The following is a 22,328-nucleotide window of genomic DNA, read 5'->3' as shown; positions in this document are numbered from 1 at the left end:
TCTTTACTAAGTCACTGCTGTTAAGTCGCTTCAGTTGTGTCCCAACTCTGTATGACCCCATAAACAGCAGCCCACCAGGCTCCCTGGTCCCTGGGATTCTCCAGACAAGAACACTGGAGTGGGTTGCCATTTCCTTCTCCAATGCACGAAAGGGGAAAATGAAAGTGAAGTCGCTTAGTCGTGTCCGACTCTTAGCGACCCCATGGACTGCAGCCTACCAGGCTCCTCTGTCCATGGGATTTTCCAGGCAAGAGTACTGGAGTGGGTTGTCATTGCCTTCTCCCACTAAGTCACTGGCAGACACTAATTAGAAAATCCAAACTAATTCAGTGGATAGCTTTTTGACTTCCCTTTGTCTTCATCCTTTGATATATTATTTCTGGGCACATTTTCAAGTACTAAATTAAAATATGATAGCTGGCATGAAATTTACCCCATGGTTAATTTCTTCAAGCTGGTCTTTGAAACCTGTCCTACTTTGACGAATATAAAATCTAAATGTGGTCTTTAAAACTATTTGAAAATTAAAAAAGAAAAAAAGTTTGTGACTTAAAATAAGTGAAAACACAGTGCTGAGAGAATAAACTATTTTCAAACACATACAGTATGGTAGATAAGTTATTCTAAAATGGAAATGTAATAGTATATTAACAAATGCCTATATCCCATTCAGTGTCATTCATCCCAATATTCCTTACTGAATACCATGTCTGTGACAGCCAATTTGTTATGCACTGGAGATTAAAAGATGAGCAAGTTAGAGATAGTTTTTGTGCTTTTGGCTCTTGTAGCCTAATTATCCTAATGGAGGAAAGAAAAGTAAAAAATAAAATAAAACCCAGATTGTTGTAGGTTTTTATGGTCAGACCTATATATAGTTCATCTAGATTAGCTAACATGGACCATGGTCCTAGAAGGTATATGAGAGATAGAGAAACAAAGATTAAATAAAGTATTTATTGAGGTTTAAAACTAATCTCCTGCATGCATGCATACTCAAACACATCTAACAGACTCTGGGACCCCATGGACTGTAGCCCGCCAGGCTCCTCTGTCCCTGGGATTTTCCAGGCAAGAATACTAGCATGGGTTGCCATTTCCTCCTCCAGGGTTTTTCCTGACTCAGGGATGAAGCCCGCATCTCATTTATCTTCTGTATTGATAGGCAGATTCTTTGCCCACTGGTTTGTGTGTGAAGTCACTTTAAGTCATGTCTGACTCTTTGTGACCCTATGGACTACAGCCCACCAGGGTCCCCTGTCCATGGGATTCTCCAGGCAAGAATACTGGAGTAGTACTGCCATTTAACCTACTGGAGTAGGTTGCCATTTCCTTCTACAGGGGATCTTTCCAACTCAAAGATCGAACCTACCTCTCTTACATCTCCTGCATTGGCAGTCAGGTTCTTTACCACTAGCACCACCTAGGAAGTCCCTGGAAAGCCCATACAAGTGATCAAATCCAATTTAACTATCTGAGAGACAGTACAGTAGTTGCAGGGAGCAATTTGCACTTATCTGCCTAGATTAACATTCAAGTTCTATTATTTCTCAGCCAAGTTACTTATCTTCAGCATTTCAAATTCCTTATCTATAAAATGAAGCAGATAATGAAAATAAAAATAAAACTAACTTTAAAGATACATATCAAAAAGCAGAGACATTACTTTGCCAACAAAGGTCCATCTAGTCAAAGTAGTAGTCAGTATGGATGTGAGATTTGGACTTTATAGTCCAACTGAGCACTGAAGAATGGATACTTTTGAACTATGGTGTTGGAGAAGACTCTTGAGAGTCCCTTGGACTGCAAGGAGATCAAACTAGTCCATCCTAAAGGAAATCAGTCCTGAATATTCATTGGAAGGACTGATGCTGAAACTGAAACTCCAATACTTTGGCCACCTGATGCGAAGAACTGACTCATTGGAAAAGACCCTGATGCTGGGAAAGATTAAGGAGGGAAGAGAAGGAGACAACAAAGGATGAGATGGTTGAATGGCATCACCGACTCGATGGACATGAGTTTGAGTGAACTCCGGGAGTTGGTGACGGACAGGGAGGCCTGGCGTGCTGCAGTCCGTGGGGTTGCTAAGAATTAGGTACTACTGAGCGACTGAACTGAATTGAACTTTATGGTTGCTGACTGAGTTAAGATATGCACGATTCATTTAACAGTGTTTGACATATACTGAATGCTAAAAATAATATTATTTTCTTTTTACTGTGTAACAGGAAAATTACTGGACTTTGTTCAGATGATTTTGTAATACTACTACTAGTTCTTTTTTCTGTTAGCTGTTGCTGTGTAAATCTTAAAATGACAGTTTATTATTATCTCTTTCTGGACTATATATTGAATATGCTCAACTGGATGGTTATAATGCATTGTCACTTATGCTTATATAGTCAAGTGTCAGGTGGGGCTGCAGTAATCTGAAGGCTTGAATGGGCTAGATTTGCACAATGACCACACACAGAGTTAATAGTTGGTGCTGTCATCTGAGGAATGCCTTTGATGTTTCTAAATAGAGTGACTATATATTCTCCATGAGGCATGGAAAGGGCAGATGAACTTTAGAATGGACCCTCTTAAGAGCGAATACCCCTCCAAGAGACCCGATGGAAGCTTCAAGGCTTCTTATGACCATATCTCAGTAGTCCTAAAACTCCACTTTCACTCTGTTTCATTGGTCAGACAACTTACAAAGGCCAGTCCACATATAAACAGAGGTGAATTTAACTTTACTTGTCAATGGCAAAAGCAGCAAATAGTTTAAGGCCATCTTCAAACTGCTTCACTTGTGAGGAACCGGCCATGTAATAATCTTTACTGACACGAGTCATCATTATCAGTACTTATATTTATCATCATTTCACACAATAATAACTTATAATATAGATATTATTTTCAGTTTTTCCAAATAAGGAAGGATAATGATAGAAGCCAAGTGGATTAATGAAGCTCATATTACCTAGGAAACAGAGAGACAGTTTTATCTTGGACCTTCTGATTCCAGAACACACAAAATGCAGTATCTTTACATAAAGTAGAAAAGTAAAATGCAACTTACTTCAGTATTTAAATTAAAAAATACTTTTTAAATCTTAAATGAATCATCAAATATTAGAGTGAGAGGAAAATAAAGATTATAATTTTAAATTATCTTAATTTGTAGTAAGTACTTGCTACATTGTTCTACTTTAATAATATTTTTTGAAAATGGTTCAAATTTATAGGTTTATTCAACATTATAGCTTTAGATAAGATGTAGCGAATACTCTGTGTCTTGCTTTAAAACTAACATGTAAATGCAAATATTGAACTTTACTATGGGTGAAATTATTCACCACTAACCTGCTTGTATAATTTGTTTGTTGATGTCTAATGTTGAACTTTCTTTCTTCAGATTCCAACTTTATAGTCAATAGTGCAAAGCATAATTATATATGAAAGAGTGAATATCATAATTTCAAGTTAATATCTCAGTGGGCTATTAGGCAGAAGATTATCAAAACTTTAAATAAAGGCAATGTTTAATTACAAATATAGCCACCCAAAAGTCACCCAAAAGCAGAATTTTAGGGCCACTGAACAAAAACTCTTGGGAGAATAATTTTTCTCTTAAAATCTCAGCCTATGTTCTTGCATACTAATTAAATCATGCCTGTTTTATTTTAAAAGCACAAGCTTACTACTTGCCCTAAGGATACATTTTATTATCATGTGCAATAAGAAATGTTATTCTGCTTCAGGAGATAAAAGCAATTTAATTTGAGTCTCTCTGGAAACTAAAGCATCAGCACAGCTAGTCATCTGTAACATCCCTGGCTATTATCTTTTAGTAAACTATTTCACACTGTCATTAATAAATGTGATATTTTTGTATACTGAGATTATTACAAGATGATACTGTTGCATCTTGCCCCTTATAGCCAGAAAAAATCCACTTGCAGGTATGATAAGTCGCTTCTGCTTAAAAGATTTTTGCTTAGATCATTCTCAATTTTTAAAAAAGCAGCCAAATTAAAAAGCAGAAGGTATTCTATAGAAAGCCAGGCAGGGACTATTCAGCATTCTTATTTTATTAAAAAAAAAAACTTCTGAGATTAAAAAAAATTCCATTATAATCTCCTGAGCTTTCTAGATCAGTTTCACAGTCCATGTAGGCTTTAACCAATCATAGCGTGTTGCCTAATGGTGTTAATGGGAATTCATTTCTTCTTCTAATTAAACACAGATGTAGATCTAAAATTTAAGAAAAAGAGAAAAGCTGTATTCCCTTGCCAAGCACATAATTTCTCTTTTTTGTACACTACAGGGTCGTTGACAGTACCCAGGAGCCTAACACAGATGCACATTAATTACTCGTTCTCTAATTACTAGGGTACCAATATAACTGCTCAACCATTCATTATACATTCTTCTCAATTCTGCAAAACCCCAGAGACATATGCATGAAGCACACCACTTGGCAACATTAATTGAACCCTATTAACTCATAAAATTTATGAAAAGTGCAGCTATTAATAAAAAAGTGTTCTTTCATTCAGTCCACGGAACCCACAATGTACAAATGATCATTTTCCTTGTGCAATATATTGGATATCGGACAATGCAGCTGCTCACAGATTGTTAATTATCAGGAATACATCAACAGGATTAGACTAGAATCCTGGTGGTTAAATTAGCCAGGCTAATTTGCCATTCTGGAAGTTATTCACAGTGGTAGTTAGCTGTATAAGCAAATCTAAATAGGATGCTTAGCCAGGAAGTTAGATTAAAAAAAATAAAACAAGAAGTAAACAAAAACTAGCTCCATCATAAACTTAGCCATAATAAATTAATAAATCATTGTACTATTAATTTGCTTATTTACAACATAATTCAAACAAATACTTTTACTGGAAATGCATTTTTAATAGGATATTTTATATTGGAAACAATGTATAATTCATGTAAGACATATATTTTCCTTATTTGTATATTTAGTATTGCTGGATATAATTCAAACCCCATAATCTAGATTCACAGGAAGTTCCAGTTTATCTCCTGGTTATCTATACATGAATCTCATCTTTAAGCCAATTGACATGGCTTTCTGACCACTTGTCATTCTGTTTCCTACACAGATACTTCTATGGACCTCAAATGTGTTTCATCTCTCTTCTTTTGGAAAAACAAAGACCACCATGCCTCTAGTAATCATACGAACTTTCTGATCTCTCACTTCTGACTTGATGACTTCTGCACACACTGATTGAAAAATAATATTAGGTGCTATTCATTTGACTAGTCATTGTAGATACAAAGATATGCCAGCTGCTGCTGCTGCTAAGTCACTTCAGTCGTGTCCGACTCTGTGCGACCCCATAGACGGCAGCCCACCAGGCTCCCCCGTCCCTGGGATTCTCCAGGCAAGAACACTGGAGTGGTTGCCATTTCCTTCTCCAATGCAGGAAAGTGAAAAGTGAAAGTGAAGTCGCTCAGTCGTGTCCGACTCTTAGCGACCCCATGGACTGCAGCCCACCAGGCTCCTCCATCCGTGGGATTTTCCAGGCAAGAGTACTGGAGTGGGGTGCCATTGCCTTCTCCGAAGATATGCCAGATGAAATGTAAAACAAATAAAATAGAAGATCTAACAGTTTAGTGGAGATAAGAGTAATAAACAATTAAATACATGGGCTATTTAATGCAACAAAAGTGCTGGAAAATGGTAACAGAAATGGAGACTGACAGCTTTGTACTCCCGATACATGATATGTCCAATCTATATGTTATCTAGCATGTGTTGGCTTGTTTGCCCATTTATATTTGTATAATTTTTTTCTCTAATTGAATTTCCTTTATATTTTTAAATCATATATTCATATAAGAGGCCTTTATTTGCATATTTATTGACATTAAGAAGATCCTGAAATATAAGAATATCTGAATTCTTTACCTGTATTAGGATAGTACTTGGTATTTTAAAAACAAATTTCAATAGTAAAATGATATTATTCACAAATTTCAGTTTCTATTTTATTCATAGTATCTTGAAAATTGCTCAATAAAATAAACTACTGTACATTTTATAATAAGGAATGGAATAGTTTATCATTGCTTTTGGTTTTTTGCTATTACCTTCCTGGAAGTTAGGGTACAAATTATAACATCCATTTAATATTGTAAGGCCGTGTTTCATTTATTTATGTGGAGATGCCTTATTTATTGGAGAAGGCAATGGCACCCCACTCCAGTACTCTTGCCTGGAAAATCCCATGGACAGAGGAGCCTGGTAGGCTGCAGTCCATGGGGTCGCGAAGAGTAGGACACGACTGAGCGACTTCACTTTCACTTTTCACTTTCCTGCACTGGAGAAGGAAATGGCAACCCACTCCAGTGTTCTTGCCTGGAGAATCCCAGGGACGGGGGAGCCTGGTGGGCTGCCGTCTATGGGGTCGCACAGAGTCGGACACGACTGAAGTGACTTAGCAGCAGCAGCAGCAGCCTTATTTATTATCTATCTTATAAGTGATCATATGATCTTTAAATATAGCTAAATCAACCAGATTATAATATTATATCTATCTAGATTGTAAATGGTCCTATAAACTCAGTCATACACTTTATATGAGTTAAGGCGGCCTGTAAATGTGGCTTCAATGTCTATTGTTTTCTTTCAGTTTTTGAGGGTCATTAAATATAAAAATAATACAAATAATCAAATAAAAATTTGAGCTTGGCTGTATATTGGGAAAGGCCTTTGAAACTACTTTACATTGTATGAAACTTCCTCCAGAAATATCTCTTATTTGAAATAAGATCACAAAATCGGAGAGGGCAAGGAGGTGACATGAGTTAGAAAATATACATGACATGCACTTATATTCTTCTTGGCTTCTAATACATTAGAATCTATGGAGACCAGAGAAATTTGCATATCATATTCCATGAATTCAATATGTGTCTGGAATATATTGACCTTGTATGTTAACTATGAGCCCCTGGATATTTGGTAATAGTCTATCTTATCAAAAATAAATACCAGTAGTTCTAAATATCTTTTTTTCTTCTACCAGGAGAATATGTGCTAAGAATATACTTAGAAAATACATTTATCTTTAAAAATTTCCATAAAGAAACCATCATGAATCTACATATTGCATTACATAGGGCTAAATATCTCTTGTATCATAGCAGACTATTAAGATAGAGGATCCAGAGAATCTTTAATTATCCATAAATTAGCCTCTGGAGTGGCATATCAGCAAGAATTTTCACCTGACCTGGAACCAGACTCCCAGAGATGTTGGACAAAAATTGGTCGTGAATCGTCTCCCAAATATTAGTCAAATTTTGGACCAAGAAGAGGATCTGAGAAATATAAAATTTTCTGCCATATCAGTAAACAAAGGATATCACAGTCATCAGCAATCAAACCCTTCCAACATGAGCTGCTGAACCCTGACAAAACCTAGGATATTAAAACATAGTATGCTGGCCCCAGATAGCTGAGGTGCATATCAAAGAATGATTTCAGTGAGCTCAAACTCTTGCATTTTTCCATACACAGAAAAGTGTTAAATGTCTTGAGATATATGATTTTCTTTAACTAACATAACCTTTTGGTGTTCCAACTATCTGATCCTCATTGCAAAACTTCTATATATCCTAGCTCCCCACCCGCCTCCTCAAAGCTGTTCTCTCAGGGTTAGTTGAGATGCTGTTTCTCAGGCTCAAAGTGCTAAAAATTCTCATTGAATAGCATAACTCTCAAAAAAGGGATAATTTTTAAGGAAGTTTCTTACATGTCATTTAATTCTTTCACCTTCATGATGTATAGATGGATTTTCAGAAATCAGATATTAATAATAAGACAACATGTATTTGCTTAAAACATATATTTTAACACTAGTTAAGCCATCAATATGTATAGTAAAAATAAACTTCTGTTTTTAAAGCCTGGTAAGAACAGAAATCAACAATTTGCATATTGTATAAATATAATTTTTAAAAATAGGAAAATTTAACATGTCAATCTCTCCTGTACAAATATTTGGTACTACCTACCTACATACATACAATATACATGCATTTGCAACAGAAATATTTTAAAAATTTCCATGACCTTACATATGTGTGTAGAGAGAATGATTTTCTCAGCATCCCAACATGACATTTCTTTGATGTCATAGACTGCTGTAGTTTCAGACATTCTTAGACTCAACCTATCTCTAATTTATTTCCTATTATACTAAAATAGGAAGACCTTCTACAGCAGGTCTTTCAACTATTTTTCATTTGGGCTATGTGGGTATGTGCTAATTCATTCAGTTGCATCTAACTCTTTGTAGCCTCATGGACTACATTTTATGCCCCATGTCACCACCAGGCTCCTCTGTCCAGGGAATTTTCCAGGCAAGAATACATTCCTTGGCAGATTGTCATTTCCTACTGCAGGGGATCTTCCTGACACAGGGATCAAACCCATGTTTCCTGTGTCTCATGGATTCTTTACCACTGTGTCACCTGGGAAGCTTTTATCCTTTGTGCTAAGAACAAACATCATGTTTTATAATTGTAAAATAATTAGTTCTTATAAAATACCATTTATTTCTAATAAAGATAAGAGTATTTGGAAGTATCTCCAAACTAAATTTGTTTCACCAGCAAAACTTCTAATACTCAGGGTACAAACCTATGCTACATAGAAAGACATGAGAATGTCTTTGTCATTTTAGCAAGTTTAATTATGTGTTTCTGAAAAAACAAAAAAACAAATTGAAGCATATTATGTTTTCTCCACTGTGCTTAATACTCCAAGTATAGTTTTACAATAGTGAAAGAAACTCAAGCGCACAAAGATATGTAAGAGAGACAATTGGAATTTTAGCTAGTATATGGTGCTGTGCTGTGCTGTGCTTAGTCGCTCAACCCTATCAGACTCTTTGCAACCCCACGGACTGCAGCCCGCCAGGCTCCTCTGTCCATGGGGATTTTCCAGGCAAGAATACTGGAGTGGGTTGCCATGCCCTTCTCCAGGGGATCTTCCCAACCCAGGGATTGAACCCAGGTCTACTTCACCGCAGGCAGATTCTTTACAGTCTGAGCCACCAGGGAAGATAAAAATTGGGCATAGAGAAGGCACAGAACCAGCATCCCTAACCTGTTCTCTGCTTGTCTGGTTAATTTCTGCATGTCAGAAACACAAAGCTTAAAGTTGAGAATAGGTGGAATATAAAGCAGAAGTAGGATTTAACAGGGAAATCCTGTAAAACAATTTCTTTTTCCATATAAACAGGGTTGGACAAGTGGGTGTGTGTCAGATTAAGCAGGAAGTTAGTTGTAGGCAAAAATAAGGAGTTTAGTCTATATCTAAAACTTACCTGGAAACCAATGAAATGTTTAAATATTGGTAATACAAAATCTAATTAAAACCAAAGTCATACCTTCTGCATAGTATTTATTTCACACCCTCTACTCTTGGACTGTCACCCTGACTCATCGTACATTATTTATTTTAGGACCCCTGGTTCAGAAATCCTTTGACTCATTGAGAGATCTCAGTAATATACTCAGACATATAGAGAACACATTTTACGTTCTCTATTATTTCTGACACATTTTTAAGTTTTCTTTACCAGGCTTCGATTACTTTGTCAATAAGTGAAAACACCATCTTACAAACTTGATTCTCTTTACTTTATCTTTCTCAGTGAGGTATTCTGGAAAATTCCAAATCTGATTGCCTCCAAGGTTCTGCCTGCTTGCAACTGTCCCTCAATAGAATTGACTTCCTGTGCAACTTTGTCTTACTATTTTTTCTTCTCAGTTTTTCAACACCCTTGAGTCTTACTTGAAAACATTAAATCATGTTTTTCTGAGCAAATAAATTCATCAGATGAAAATCACTTCTTCCATTTATCCTTTTCACCATCAAATACTTGTATTTGCAACCATATTCATATACAGTTTATTGATTTTAGTAAAAGAAATCTTCTCCACATCTAGCTGAGGCCACTTCACTTAAAAGAAAAAAAATCAAACCACATTCACTTTCTTTAGGTGGTGGTTTAGTCGCTAAGTCATATCCAACTCTTGTGACCCCATGGACTGTACCCTGCCAGGTTCCTCTTTCCATGGGATTTTCCAGACAAGAATACTGCAGTGGGTTGTAATTTCCTTCTCCACACTATCCTTTAAACCCACAAAATTCTCCTGCTGACTGGTATCAGGGTTTGTTTCATTTGTATTGCTATCACTACCACCATCAAGTGAACATGCTTCAAGGAGCTACCATTTTAAAACACACCAATAGACAGAAGAAAAGCTAATTCTTTGATCTTATGTGTTTTTCCGTCCATTCTCCCAAATCTTTATGACCTCTTCCACAGTAAAACTCCTAACAGAAGCTACATAAATGTGTGACCCTTAAGTTCCCACCATTTATCATTTCTTTATTCCAATCAATCACTTGTGCCTCTCCCCACTCTGTTGTAAATTTTCTGGTCAAAGTCATAAATAACTTCTCTCTTACTAAACTTGTTAATCATTATTTCAATCAGTTCAGTCGATCAGTCGTGTCTGACTCTTTGCAACCCCATGGGCTGCAGCATGCCAGGCTTCTCTTGTCCATCACCAACACCCACACCTTGCTCAATCTCATGTCCATTGAGTCAGTGACGCCATCCAACCATGTCATCTTCTGTCATCTCCATCTCCTGCTGCCTTCAAACTTTACAAGCATCAGAGTCTTTTCCAATGACTCAGCTCTTTACATCATGTGGCCAAAGTATTGGAGCTTCAGCTTCAGCATCAGTCTTTCCCATGAATATTCAGGATTGGTTTCCTTTTGGATTGACTGGTTTGATCTGCTTTCAGTCCAAGGGACTCTCAAGAGTCTTCTCCAACACCACAGTTCAAAAGCATCAATTCTTATGCATTCAGCTTTCTTTATAGTCCAACTCTCACATTCATGCATGACCAATTTAGATGGACCTTTGTCAGCAGCAAAGTAATGTCTCTCCTTTTTATATGTTGTGTAGGTTGGTCATAGCTTTTCTTCCAATGAACAAGTGTCTTTTAACTTCATGGTTGCAGTCACCATCTGCAGTGATTTCGGAACTCAAGAATATAGAGTCTCTCACTGTTTCCAATGTTTCCACCATCTATTTGCCATGAAGTGATGGGACCAGATGCCACGATCTTAGTTTTCTGAACGTTGAGTTTTAAACCAGCTTTTTCACTCTCCTCTTTCACTTTCATCAAGAGGCTCTTTAATTCTTCACTGTCTGCCATTATGGGTGGTGTCATCTGCATATCTGTGGTTATTGATATTGCTCCTGGCAATCTTGATTCCAGCTTGTGCTTCATCCAGCCCAGCACTTCATATGATGTACTCTGCATATAAGTTAAATAAGCAGGGTGACAGAATATAGCCTTGATGTCTTATTTCCCCCATTTGGAACCAGCCTATTGTTCCATGTCCAGTTCTAACTGTTGCTTCCTGATCTGCATACAGGTTTCTCAAGAGGCAGGTCAGGTGGTCTGGTATTCCCGTCTCTTTTAGAATTTTGCACAGTTTGTTGTGATCCACCCAGTCAAAGCTTTTGGCATAGTCAATAAAGCAGAAGTAGATGTTTTTCTGGAACTCTCTTGCTTTTTCGATGATCCAGCAGATGTTGGCAATTTGATCTCTGGTTCCTCTGCCTTTTCTAACAGTATAGAGCTTCTCTATCTTTGGCTGCAAAGAATATAGTCAATCTGATTTCAGTGTTGACTATCTGGTGATGTCTATATGTAGAGTTATCTGTTGTGTTTTGGAAGCAGGTGTTTCCTAGACAAGTGTGTTCTCTTGGCAAAACTCTTAGCCTTTGCCCTGCTTCATTTTATACACCAAGGCCAAACTTACCTATTACTCCAGGTATCTCTTGACTTCCTATTTTTGCATTCCAATCCTCTATGATGAAAAAGATATCTTTGTTTTTTTTTAATTCAGTCTAAAATGTCTTGTGGGTCTTCATAGAACCATTCAACTTCAGTGTCTTTGGCATCAGTTAGTGGTTGTGGCATGGACTTGGATTACTGTGATGTTGAATGCTTTGCCTTGGAAACAAACTGAGATCATTCTGTTGTTTTAGAGATTGCACTCAAGTACTGTATTTTGCCCTCTCTTGTTGACTATGAGGGCTATTCCATTTCTTCTAAGGGATTCTTGCCCACATAATAGATATAATGGTCATCTGAAATAAATTCACCCATTCATGTCCATTTTATTTCACTGATTCTTAAGATGTCGAGGTTCACTCTTGGCATCTCCTGCTTGACCATGTCCAACTTACCTTGATTCATGGACTTAACATTCCAGGTTTCTATGCAATATTGTTCTTTACAGCATCAGACTTTGCTTTCAACACAAGATACATTCACAACTGAGCATCATTTTGATGCAGCAATTTTTAGGTAGTTAGTGTAGGGTCAGAAAATAGGTTAGTTTTCTGATTTCAATTTTCATTCTCAGATAAACCTTTTGCTCTGTTAGCCAAAACCTGTATTTGCTACTTCAGTTTCTGGGCATTCATATTAATATCTAGAGATTCATAGAGCACCCGGACTCCACGAAAAGACAATCGTGTTAACTGCTTTCCAATTTATCAAGGAAAAAAAAACCTCCAAAAAGACCATTAGGTCTTAAACATACATTTAGTTCCTAAATAATGGTCTGGGGTCTTGAGAAAGGGTCGTGGGATGGCGTCACAATGTCTGAAGAAATTGAGAACCTTGGGGATCCAAAAAAGCCATAAAAATGGCAAACTGGACAGTGTGATGTTCAAACTGGTTGGTCAAAATAACATATTTTAAAGTCATGAGCCAACAAAAAATATACAGATCAATACTAGTAAAGATATAAAACCACCATAATCCCTGGCTTTTGGGGCTCTTCCCCCACTCTAAGTGTCTATTCTGTGAGCTTCATATCTCTGTTCTTTAAAATAAACTTTGCTTGTATGAGTGCGAGTTTGAGACATTCATTCTTTGGCTCCGTGAACAGAACTCAGGTTTCACGTTTCATCTTCCACTTTGGCCAAGCTGCTTCAGTCTTTGTGGAGCTATTTCTCCGTTCTTCCCCAGTAGCCTATTGGACATCTACCTATCTGTGGGGCTCATCTTTCAATGTCATATATTTTTTCCTTTACATACTCTTCATGGGGTTCTTGAGGCAAGAATGCTGAAGTGGTTTGTCATTTCCTTCTCTGGTGGACTGTTTCGTCAGAACTATCTACCATGACCTGTTGTAGGGAAAGGGCAAATTAGCCAAGATGGTGTGCTAAGGCTCTCTCATCCCACGGCCTCTTGCTCTTGCCCCACATTTTGTAAATAATGACTATGCGGCAGCTGAGATCACTTATACTACATCAGGAGGTACTCACTTGGTCATGGGTACTTTGTGCGATATGGCTTCATGAACAGGATCAGCAATACATCCGCCCACCTTGGATGGCCCTGCATGGCATGGCTCATAGCTTCATTGAGTTACACAAGGCTATAATCCATATAATTATTTTTGGTTAGCTTTCTGTGATTGTAGTTTTCATTCTGGAGGTTGCAGGCTTATAGTGCTTGCTTCTTTTGTCTGCCCTCTGATGGAAAAGAATAAAAGGCTTGTGCAAGCTTCTGCTCTGGTGGGCGGGGCCATACTCAGTAAATCTTTAATCCTAGTGTCTGCTGAGGGGTGAGGCTGTGCTTCCACTCTGTTAGTTCTTTGGCCTGAGGCAACCCAGTCTTGGAGCTAAAGGCTGTATGGTATGAATTCTTTTTTCTGTTGGGAAAGATTTTTGTGATATCTCTCTCCCACAAAGACCAATATAATTCCAATATGAATTGAAATTTTCACAATTCTTATTATCATTTAGATTTTAAAAGGTTAAGTAAAGGACAACGGGGTATTCTTGATACAGTTAAAAAAAAAAAAAAGCACACGTTTCCTCTCCTTGACATAGATTCTGTCTTGCACTTTCCCAGGATTGTATCTCTATTGTATTCTTTAGCCATCTACCTCTTCAAGGCATTTTACTTCATACTATTTTTTCTTCATTTTTGAAATGAATTTCTAATTTTATTAACATCTTGTGAACAGAGTCATTTGCATGCAATTAGTTTCTTCAGAAAATGATTTCTCTTTCTGAAATTATGCACTAGCACATTATAGAACAATCAAATTATCAGCCTCTCTTCCAAGGATCAATTCTACACTCAGAAATTATGATGAGTGAGGTTCTCCGTCATTAAAACTGCATACAAATTCTTTAGAGCTGTCAAAGCAACATCGATGGTTGTTATTTAATGTGTTTATGACTATCAGGAGTTAATGGCATTTTGTAACATGATGGAATTCTAGAGGAAGTTAATCTTTCCGTGAGCAGAATATGTAGCTGAAGGCCTAAAAATCCAAGAGCAATCTGTTACTATTTCTAGGCTTTTGCTCACCAACGACAGTCAGTTTACCAGCTTTCTGATCTATACATTAATGCTACATGAGTTTTAACTGAAATCTGATAGATTTAAAGACAATGAATTTTTACTATTTAGTGCACTGAGTTATCAAATAAAAAGCTAATATTAGGGGAACAGGAGTTTAGTTTTTCCTCCATGTCTTATAAATTTTGATAGACTGTCCTTCTATTGACAAGCATATTTCATTTTTTCACCTGAAGATAAATGTGCATTAATTCTTTTCCAATGTATTCAAATTAATAAATGTTAATGTTTCAGGAATAAAATATGCTGCCAATAAACAAGCAAAAATCAAATGGCACACGTATAATGGCAGGAATCACATTAAATAAATGTGCAGAAATTACATTACAGGACCTCATATTTTCCCAATCAAAAGTAGAATGTCAGAGCAGATGTACGTTTTCTGTTCCTTTTATTTCAGTTTTTTTTAAACATTAATATGCTATCTGAGGATTTTATTAAAATTCAGATTTGGCTTCAGGAAGACACATGTTGGATTTGAGATTGGGCATTTTCAAAATGCTTTCTGGTGAGCAGATGCTACTGTTCTTTTGATCTGATGCCACTTTGAGTAGTAAGGCTACATAACAAATGTGTTTCCACCATGGAAGCATTTCCTATTTTTTGTAGCAGCTTCTTTCCCTAGGATACTTTTTGCATCTATCAGCTTTATTTTCTGTACCCTCTGTTTACTAGTGATACTACCTACATGTAAACCTCAACTAGTTAGCATCATGTCCTCATGCAGCTCTTAAACATATCACATATCTTGACTTCAGTCAAGACCGACTGATAGGAATCTCTGATAGTGGAGTCCTCAAATCTGTATCTGTAGAAAGAATTCCAAAAATGTTTACAATTTACACCAGTATTGGAGATCCAAAATATTAATAGATGTCTATCATAAGGGCAATAATATTCATATGCTTGGGGAGAAACAAGTAACCCTGCTGATTCTTTGATCTCTATTTATGCCTATTTATTTTAGTCTGTTAAATCCAATAGCATATTTTATTTCAAACAGGAAAGAACTGATCTCTTGGCACAAGCAACAGTCTCTCAAGCTATATAGTATCCCACTTACTCCATAACATAGCTGTTATATTTTGTTGACAATTGATTTCACTCTTATGTTTTTAGAAGCTTCTAAAACACATGGCTTCTAAAGCATATGGGGCTTCCTAGGTGGTTCAGTGTGAATGAGTCAATTGGGTCATTCTAATGCAGGGGTCGTGGGTTTGAACCCTGGGTCAAAAGATCCCCTGAAGAAAGAAATGGGAACCCAATCCAGTATTTTTGTTATTCAGTCTCTAAGTCCTCTCTGACTCTTTGTGACCCCACTGACTGCAGCACACCAGGCTTCCTTGTCCTTCACTATGTCCCAGAGTTTGCTCACATTCAAGTCCATTGAGACAGAGATTCTATATTCCAGTATTCCTGCCTGGAAAATTCCATGTACAGAGGAGCCTGATGGGTTACAATCCACAGAGTTGCAGGAGAGTTGGGCATGGTTTAGCAACTAAACAACAACAACAAAAACCATATATAAATCATTAACCATACTGCCTATTAACAACCACTCATTTACTCATCGGCAAATGGAAAAAGAAAGTGATTTCTTCACTCAGCCCCAAAGTAGTCATCTCCAGTATACTATAGTGACAAATGTAGTTGTCATACACAATATATCTGTAGCAATGTTTTGATTTAGGTATTTACAGTATTACAAAGCAAGCAAGTGAATGACAAAAAAACAAAAGCTTCAGAATGTATAGATTAGTTTCAAAGTATTGTATAATATTTCTCCTGGAAGAAAACTGTTAAAGATCATGAATCATGTAACCTGATTATCAAATTAGAAAGAGACACAATAGAAGCCTCCGAGCAGAATCATCTTGATTTAAATTTTCTTTTTGCTAAACTTGTAATCCCCGACTGCATATAAACTCAAACCACATTTATGTTCAAGTATTCTAACAGTGATATTGTTTCCTAAAGGAAGGAATGATATTTATTTTTTATTTTAATATTTTGTAACATACAGCTTTTGTATATAACTTGTTTTATATGATGAAGGCATTGTAATATACTGCAAGACATATATCCAATATTATTATAGCCTTTCTACTGAAGGATGGAGTACTGAAATATTGTCTTATTAAACTTAACATTGAATTAGAGCAGAATGGTAAATCCCTTATAGTCTCTTGCACCAAGTTCTAATATGGCAAGTGTCACTTTTAAAGAAGGTGACTGTTACTCTCTGATCCCTGAAGGGACAGTTGCAATTGATAATTTTATTTGGAATATATTTGTCTGATTATTCATGGGAAGTGATGTTGTTCACTATGTATATGTTAAAATAAACATAAAATTATAATTTCCAGTCTTATCTCAAATAAATATTTGAATTAAGGTGCTTCTAGTAAACTTTTCAAATTAACCTTTATTATTATAATGTAATATCTATCAAGTGCTTACTATGTACTAGGCATTATTCCAAAAAACATTTAATGGATTGTTTCATTTAGTTTTCACAATTCTAGGAAAAGTAATATTAAAATTACCATTTGGCAGATGAAGCAACTGACACACAGAGAAGTTAACTTACTTATCTGAGATCATAAGATTATAAAAATATAAAGATAAAATTATAAGAATAAAAACCTCAGAAGACATTCTAAACTTCAAAATGCATGTATTCAGTATTGGTTTCCATGAGCATCGTATTTGTGGCTAAAATGTCAAGGCAAGTCATTAAAATTATGGTAATTTTCCCCTAGTTTCCTCATTTATAAGAGGTCAATGCCTAAGCCATTCACAACTTATTATTTTTTATTTTTTTAATCAGATTTCAGGAATGAGACATAGTTCCTTTAATGTATGTAATTTCCAACACGCTAGTAAATATAGAATGTAAGTAAATATTTTTATTTATGAATGGCATGTAGAGGCAGATGGAAAATACTTTTAAGTTATTAAGTCTATTGATGATGAATTAAAAAAACATAGGCAGAATCCTTCAATACTATCCTCCTGTATACAATGTTTACAGACACATATAATTTAAAAGAATATGTTTTAATTTTTTCATTGCCTAGTGTTTCAAGGGAAACAGTTTATTATATATTAATATTATTTTGTAGAATGAAATGGTTCTATGGTCAAAAACAGTGATGATACATTAGGTCCTTAAATTTATAAATATACACTGATTGAAAATGTTTTTGTGGTGTTTAATATTCTAATTGCTCCTTGGAAGAAAAGCTATAACAAACCTAGACACTGTATTAAAAAAACAGAGACATCACTTTGCCAACAAAGGCCCATAGCAAGCTATAGTTTTTATAATAGTCACGTACAGATGTGAGAGTTGGACAATAAAGAAGGCTGAGTGCCAAATAATTGATGCTTTCGAACTGTGGTAATGGGGAATACTTTTGAGAGTTCCTTGCACAATGCTGTAAAGAGCAATATTGCATAAGAACATGGAATATTAGTCCATGAATCAAGGCAAATAGGAAGTAATCAAACAGGAGATGGCAAGAGTGAACATCAACATTTTAGGAATTAGTGAACTAAAATGGACTGGAATGGGTAATTTAACTCAGACAACCATTAGATCTACTACTGTGGGCAAGAATCCCTTAGAAGAAATGGAGTATACATCATAGTCAACAAAAGAGTCTGACATGCACTAGTTGGATGCAATCTCAAAAACGACAGAATGATCTTTGTTCATTTCCAAGGCAAACCATTCAATAACAAAGTAATCCAAGTCTATGCCCTGACCAGTAATGCTGAGGAAGTTGAAGTTGAACGGTTCTATGAAGACCCACAAGGCCTTTTAGAACTAATACCCAAAACGATGTCCTTTTCATAATAGGGGACTGGAATGCAAAAGTAGAAGAAACACCTAGAGTAACAGACAAATTTGGCCTTGGAGTACAGAATGAAGCAGGGTAAAGAGTTTTGACAGGAGAATGCACTGATCATAGAAAATACCCTCTTCCAAAATACAAGACTACACAAGGATATCACCAGATGGTCAACAATGAAATCAAATTGATTATATTCTTTTTAGCCAAAGATGTAGAAGCTCTATACAGTCAGCAAAAACAAGACTGGGAGTTGACTGTGGCTAAGATCATGAACTCCTTATTGCAAAATTCAGATATAACAGAAGAAAGTAGGGAAAACAACTAGACCATTCAGGTATGACCTAAATCAAACCCCTTACCATTATACAGTAGAAGTGACAAATAGATTTAAGGGGCTAGATCTGATAGACTGAGTGCCTGATGAACTATGGACAGAGGTTCATGACACTGTACAGGAGACAGGGAGCAAGACCATCCCCAAGAAAAAGAAATGCTCAAAAGCAAAATAGCTAACTGAGGAGGCCTTACAAATAGCTGTGAAAAGAAGAGAAGTGAAAAGCAAAGGAGAAAAGGAAAAATATACCCATTTGAATGGAGAGTTCCAAAAAAGAGCAAGGAGAGATAAGAAAATCTTACTCAGTGATCAGTTCAAGGAAATAGAGGAAAAACAATAGAATGGTAAAGACTAGATATCTCTTCAAGAAAATTAGAGATACCAAGGGAATATTTCATGCAAAGATGGGCTCAATAAAGGACAGAAATTAAATTACACAGACCTAACAGAAGCAGAAGATATTAAGAAGAGGTGGCAAGAATACACAGAAAAACTGTGCAAAAAAAATCTTCACGACACAGATAGTCATGATGGTGTGATCAATCACCTAAAGCCAGACACCTGGAATGTGAAGTCAAGTCGGCCTTAGGAAGAATCACTGTGAACAAAGCTAGTGGAAGTGATGGTATTCTAGTCGAGCTATTTCAAATACTAAAAGATGATGCTGTGAAAGTGCTGCAGTGAATATGCCAGAAATTTTGGAAAACTCAGCTGTGGCCACAGGACTGGAAAAGGGCACTTTTCATTTCAATCCCAAAGAAAGGCAATGCCAAAGAATGCTTAAACTACCACATAATTGCACTCATCTCACATGCTAGTAAAGTAATGCTCAAAATTTTCCAAGCCAGGCTTCAGAAATACATGAACCATGAACTTCCAGATGTTCAAGCTGGTTTTAGAAAAGGCAGAGGAACCAGAGATCAATTTGCCATCTGCTGGATCACTGAAAAAGCAAGAGAGTTCCAGAAAAACATCTATTTCTGCTTTATTGACTATGCCAAAGCCTTTGACTGTGTGGATCACAATAAATTGTGGCAAAATCTGAAAGAGATGCGAATACCAGACCACCTGACCTGCCACTTGAGAAACCTGTATGCAAGTCAGAAAGCAACAGTCAGAACTGGACATGGAACAACTGACTGGTTCCAAATAGGAAAAGGAGTACGTCAATGCTGTATATTGTCACCCTGCTTATTTAACTTATATGCAGAGTACATATGAGAAATGCTGGCCTGGGTGAAGCACAAGCTTGAATCAAGATTGCCAGGAGAAATATTAATAACCTCAGATATGCAGATGACACCACCCTTATGGCAGAAAGTGAAGAAAAACTAATGAGTTTCTGGATGAAAGTGAAAGCTGCTACTGCTGCTAAGTCGCATCAGTCGTGTCCGGCTCTGTGCGACCACACAGATAGCAGCTCACTAGGTTCCTCTGTCCCTGGGATTCTCCAGGCAAGAATACTGGAGTAGGTTGCCATTTCCTTCTCCAATGCATACATACATGCATGTTAATTCGCTTCAGTTGTGTCTGACTCTGTGCGACACCATAGATGGCTGGGAAATGAGAGGAGAGTGAAAAAGTTGGCTTAAAGCTAATTCAGAAAACATAGATCATGGGATCTGGTCCCATCACTTCATGGCAAATGATGGAGAAACAGTAGAAATAGTGGCAGAATTTATTTTGGGGGGCTCCAAAATCACTGCAGATGGTACCTGCAGCCATGAAATTAAAAGATGATTACTCCTTGGGAGAAAAGTTATGACCATCCTCATCAGCATATTAAAAAGCAGAGATGTTACTTTGCCAACAAAGGTCCGTGTAGTCAAGGCTATTTTTTTTTCCAGTAGTCATGTATGGATGTGAGCGTTGGACTATAAAGAAAGCTGAGCACCACATTATTGATGCATTTGACCTATGTTTTGAAGAAGATTCTTCAGAGTCCCTTGAACTGCAAGGAGATGAAAACAGTCAATCCTAAAGGAAATCAGTCATGAATATTCATTGGAAAGACTGATTTTGAAGCTGAAACTCTAGTGCTTTGGCCACTTGATGCGAAGAACTGACTCATTTGAAAAGACCCTGATGCTGGGAAAGATTGAAGGTGGGAGAAGAAAGGGATGACAGAGGATGAGATAGTTGGATTTCATTAGTGACTCAGTGGATATGGGTTTGAGTAAACTCTGGGAGTTGGTGATGGAGAGGGAGCCCTGGCGTGCTGCTGTACATGGGGTTGGAAAGAGTCAGACTCGACTGAGCGACAGAACTGAACTGAATTGAACTACATGGAGATTAAACCAGTCAATCCTAAAGGAAATGAACCATGAATATTCATTGGAAGGACTGATGCTGAATGAAGCTCCAATACTTTGGCCACGTGATGTAAAGAGCTAACTCATTAGAAAAGATACTGATGCTGGGAAAGATTGAGAATAGGAAATTAAGAGAGTGACTGAGGATGATATAGTTAGATGGCATCATAGACTCAATTAACATGAGTTTGAGAAAACTCCAGGAGACAGTGAAGGACAGGGAACCCTGGTGTGTTGCAGTCCGTGGTATCTCAGATTCAAACAGAACTGAAAGACTGATATGCTAATGTGCTTGATATTTAATATTGCTGATGTGACTTCCCTGGTGGCTCAGACGGTAAAGTATCTGCCTACAATGCAGGAGACCCGGGTTCAATCCCTGGGTCAGGGAAATCTCCTGGAGAAGGAAATGGCAACCCACCCAGTCTTCATGCCTGGAAAATCCCATGGACAGAGAAGCCTGGTGGACTACAGTCCATGGGGTCACAAAGAGTCGGACACAACTGAGTGATTTCACTTTAATGTGATTCAGTATGCTAATATACACAGAATCAGATCAGAATTTTCCCAAATTTACTTATTTACAACTTTTTTTTCCCATGGAGCACAGTATTCCATAGTACATTCTTTGGAAAGCTTTGTCTAGAATCCTGGGAATAAAAATGAGTAACAGGCAAATAAGGACCGTATTCTAGATGTAGAAGAGGTCATATTGAAAACAGACTGGGTATGAAAGATGAGACAGAGATTTGGGCTCTGACTCTTATGAATTTGTTTTGAAATATTAACAGGAAATATGAAATATATATGTGTGTGTGTATATATTCATAAGGTGTACAACTGTACCACTGATGAATTTGGAGATATGCAAACATCCATGATACCATCAGCACAATCAAGTTAACACACATATCTAGCACCTCCCAAAGTCTCCTGTGACCTTAGCTTTTTGTTTGTTTCTGTGTAAGAACATAAGAACTCCCTCTTATATTCTGAAGTACACAATACTATAATGTAACTACAGGTAAGATATGGTATAGCAGATCTCTATAAATAATTCATCAGTATATTTGAAACTTTATACTTTTGAAAAAAACAACTCCCACTTCCTCCAACACCTTATATCTGTCAACCAGTATTGTATTCTCTGCTTCTATGAGTTTGACTATTTTAGATTCCCAAGTAAATGGAATCAATGGGTTTATATACAAAAGAATATCAAGGAGCTGTCTGGCCTCTCTTGTTCACTGAAACACTATTCACAATAGTCAAGATGTGATAAGAACCCATGCACCCATTGAC

General features: G+C 36.8%; 1 non-coding gene across 1 annotated transcript; it reads left to right on the top strand.

The window, feature by feature from the left end:
* Positions 1-21,345: 21,345 nt before the first annotated feature.
* Positions 21,346-21,418, top strand: TRNAC-ACA (transfer RNA cysteine (anticodon ACA)). Its single transcript has one exon. It is a non-coding gene; the product is annotated as a tRNA-Cys (tRNA).
* Positions 21,419-22,328: the final 910 nt, after the last annotated feature.

This window comes from Bos mutus, chromosome 6 (assembly GCF_027580195.1).
Source record: "Bos mutus isolate GX-2022 chromosome 6, NWIPB_WYAK_1.1, whole genome shotgun sequence".
Taxonomy (NCBI): Eukaryota; Metazoa; Chordata; class Mammalia; order Artiodactyla; family Bovidae; genus Bos; species Bos mutus.
Note: the sequence above shows the minus strand (reverse complement) of the source record. Positions and strands in the feature narration are given on the sequence as shown.